Below are 4,469 nucleotides of genomic sequence, written 5' to 3'. Positions count from 1 at the left end.
ATCGAGGTTTATAAACATCCCGCCAAGCAATGGGAAGGATTCTTCGTCGGTCCGTATTATGACCCCATAAAAATTCTAATGGAATTTTTATCTTATGTTATAACTGCATGGTGATGTACTACATCGTGTGGCGGCTACAGAGACCATGTGCACCATGTGGGGTCCGCTGTGCCACATGGCCTCTACAGCACCGCACGATACAGTACAACACCGTACTGTAACAGAAGAGGATAACGATTCTAAAAAATGACATTGAATAGAATCCAACTCACGCCAAGGGGCGTTTTGGAAATTTGAAAACCAATAATTGAAATGTAGAACCGAATTTAAGACCGACTTGATCAGGGTAGTACGGCTTGTAAGAGATAAGGAATTCATTTTCCAACAAGATAGTTTGGACTTCATATGGAGAATAAAGTAAGAAAACTAATTAAATTTAGACCGATCCATCAAAATCTTAGAACACAAACAAAATGAATTAGACGACCCTACGGAAACCCAGAAGATGCATTATATGTTGGGAAATCTGTGGTGAATAGTTCTTACTAAAATGTATTGAACTTTTGTTGACCAAACACATCTTCAAATAGTTGAAGAATCGATTTCATCCACAAATAAAATGCGAGAAATTTTGGGGGTACAGAGACAAATATTAATCCCTCCAAATAATCCTTCATCCTCAACAATAGAAAACATTCGAGATAATCCTTCCATTACAAAAAGAAACAGGGAAGGAGACAGAGGGTTTCATTGTCGAAGACCTCTAGAAGGTAAGAAATAAGTAAAAGTTAAACCATTCAGTTTAAGAGAGTAATTACAAGAAGACATGCATCTAGAAATTAAATCACACCAAGGATCGATAGATCCCAAAGATCCCATAACTACTCTAACAAACACATTCATCTCGATCATAATACCTTAACATATCAATTTTAAGACAAACATTTAACCCAAAAAAAGAAAAATAAAGATATCGTGGACTATAGTTAATATTATCAGAGATTTGGTGTTCCCTGAATAATAGCACCTTGAAAAGGAGAAATGAAGCGATCCATTAAGGGTTTCAACCGATTAACTAATAGTTTGAAAATGATCTTATAGTTGAGATTAGATAAACTAATTGTTCGAAAATGATCAACTAAAAAAGAGTGTAGTTGTTTAAGGATTAAAGCAATAAGAGTGTCATTCAAACCAAGGGGGAAAATGCTTGTTTTTATGAAATTTGGAACCAAAGCAAAAATGTCATTTTGCACCGGTGACCAAAACCGTTGGTAAGAACATGCAGGGAATCCATAGGCCCAGGCGCTTTATAAGGATCAAAGCAAAGACAATGTCTTTAATTTTATTAAGAGATGGGGGCAGAAGTAAAGAAGTTAAAATAAACCCTAAATAGGAAATATCAACAGATATAGAAAAAATACAGAACCCGATCGATGAGTCTTTGATGTAGGAAATAAAGTTACGTTGCTGATTAAATTTGACTTTTGTATGAAAAATTCGCGTATTACAATCACCATTAAATAAATAAACAGCTTTGAATTTCGGCATCCAAAAAATATCTTTAGTGTGAAACAAAGACTCAACATGGGAAGAATTAATGAGAAATTTCACAAATAGGATGGCTCACACCTCCAGCCTTCCAGGCAAGTATGGGAGACATTCCAAATCCAAAGACTTTAAAGTCCCACATCCATGTATGTTGGGCATACATTATTGCCAGATGCGTTTTGGCGCCTCATTATTGGGTGTAAGTTGCCTAAGATGGAGACTCGTCTCACATTTCTTTAGGGCATTTGATATATATTCACCTTTCTATAAAAAAAAACAAGATATGTATTCATTCACCTTGCAATTAGGGATTCCTAATTTTTTTTAAAAACAAAATGCATTAAAAATAAATATATTTTGCAATTCTTGCTTCAATAATTACATTTTGGCAAAAGTTCTGTGTTCGGCCATGAACACAACCGTTGGATGGGGAATGATGATCTACAGTGCATCTCTCACGTTGTGCACGACTATGCACCAAAATCTCTCGATCTCCTTATATTTTCTTTGGGAAAAGGCTGTGTTTGCTAGCACCCTGTGTATCTATCTCTCTCTTCCTCCTTTTGAAGGTAAGAGAGTCATTTCAAAGGGTGGAAGAGAGATAGATAGATGCTATGAAAAACAATGTTCAGAATGGCAATTTGCAGAAGAAAACGAAAAATAGAGAAGACACAACACATGACACCAGAGATTTACGTTGTTTACCCCCAAGATGGGAAGCTATGCCCACGACTGAGTAGTAGAACAGATTTCATTATCTTTTGGAAATATTTCAAAACTTCTCTTGCAGCCTTCCTAGAGATAAGAACATTGTATAGAGAAACCCTAACCTAAGAAAGTACATAATTGCCCCTAGAGCTCAGAACTGACTAACTAGTCAGGGTCGGACCAAAACATAACATATGTTTCAAAACATATCGATTCGAAGCTCTCAACGAGCTCTACGCAACTCACCGCCTTTGGCGATGATGTATCCGCTTTTTAGGCCATCCGAGATCGTTTCGAGGGCGAAATGGCCCTCCGAAGATCCTCAACCACTCTCTGGATTGAAATCAGGCCTCACTAATAACAATAGACAGATAGGGTGCTAGCATACCTATTCCTATCTCATTTTCTTTTCATTAAAATAAAAAAATAGAGTAGTTTTCTGTTCGGGAGTGTGGCCTACACCAGCACTCCTATGTGTCTATCTCTCTCCTCCTCAAAACAAGGGGGTATAGGTGTCTTTTCATATGGGGAGGAGAGAGATAGACTCATGGGAGTACAGAGTACTAGCATAGGCCACACCCTGGGACAAAGTTCTTTTTTCCCCCCCCCAAAAAAAGGGGGCGGTTTTCATGCACGGTCATGTATAAGAGGAATCTTTTACACTGGATTTTAGTAACCGTCAAATCGAATTGTTTTAATCTGAATCGTTCAAGAATAAAGTAATGATATATATTTGTCCTATATGGTTACTCTCTCAAATACGTCACTACAAGACTTTTTATTTATCAATAATGAATAAAAAAAAGGAAACAAGGACGGTTAGAGAAAAAAAAGGGAAAACAATTCGATCTCTTCTTTTTCTCTTTCTCTTCGGCCTGCGATTTCTGCAAATTATCCGATCTCTTCCTCTTCTTTTTCTTTTTCTTTTTTTTTTTTTTTTTCACTGGGTCAAACCCTAGAAGGGGTTAATTGAAGTTTGAGAGGGAAAAAAAGGGGTGGTGGGCGCGGAATCGACAGTGGTTTTTTTTTGTAAAACTCAAATGGGTGGGGTGATTTTCAGTGAAAATTGAAGAGGCCTTTCGTCTTCCCATTGTACGATTTCTGCAAATTATCCGACCTCTTTCTTTTCTCTTTCTCCTTTTTTTTTTCTTTTCACTGGGTCAAACCCTAGAAGGGGTTAATCGAAGTTTCAGAGGAAAAAAAAGGGGTGGGAATCGACAGTGGTTTTTTTTTTTTTTTGGTAAAACTCAAATGGGTGGGGTGATTTTCAATGAAAATTGAAGAGGTTATTTATTTATTTCTTTCCAATCCCTCCACAAATCACGCATACATCCTCCAAACTTCGGCAGGAGCGTCGCTTTACCTTCTCACCGATCAATTCTCGCTACTAGCAGTTTAATTCTGTTCGAAAACTCCGACTGCACCCCACCCTTCCCTACAGAAGGTAATTAAACTGCTAGTAGCGAGAATTGATCGAGGACTTGCTCTGTAATTGAGAGCAACACATCGACAGTGGCAATGAGCACTATAATTCCCAATCAAATATGCTCGGCATCTACACGAAGGAACTTTTCTGAAACCAGTACCAAAACCACCCTCATGATCCCTAGAGAGAAATTTCTGTCACCAATTTCTTAAGTTGAAGAGTCGAAAAATGAAGATCCTTCATGATCACATACATGGTTGTTGTAGTTTGTTTCTATCATTAATGACTCCAGAACTTGAGAAGAACTCGCCAGCCAGTCAACTCGCCACCCATTGATTCTCCCTCTTCTTGCCACAGGTTTTTGGAGTAAAATAGTTGCAGAGAACGAAACAAAAGAAGAACGAAGTTGTTTCGGTTTTTTTTTTTTTGTAATTATTGTATTTTTTAATTATTATTGATAAATACAAAAATCTTTTACAAGTATTTAAAAAGGTATTGAAAGGTAACCGTATAGGAATTATCTACAATTACTTTATTCTTGGATGGTTCAGATTAAAACATTTTAATTTGACGATTATTAAAAGCCAGTGTAAAAGATTCCTCTTATACACAACCGTGCATTAAACTTTTAACCAAAAAAAATTAAAACAGGAAAAGTAAAAGTAAACCTTTTCATTTCATATGGTTTCATCAAACGTTTCAGATATAAATTTAAAGCATCTGGACAACTGGGGATAACCATAATCCCCTTGGTCCTACACCCATTACTACATCTTAACTTCTGATG

This window comes from Telopea speciosissima, chromosome 1, assembly GCF_018873765.1.
Source record: "Telopea speciosissima isolate NSW1024214 ecotype Mountain lineage chromosome 1, Tspe_v1, whole genome shotgun sequence".
NCBI classification, from domain to species: Eukaryota; Viridiplantae; Streptophyta; class Magnoliopsida; order Proteales; family Proteaceae; genus Telopea; species Telopea speciosissima.
Note: the sequence above shows the minus strand (reverse complement) of the source record.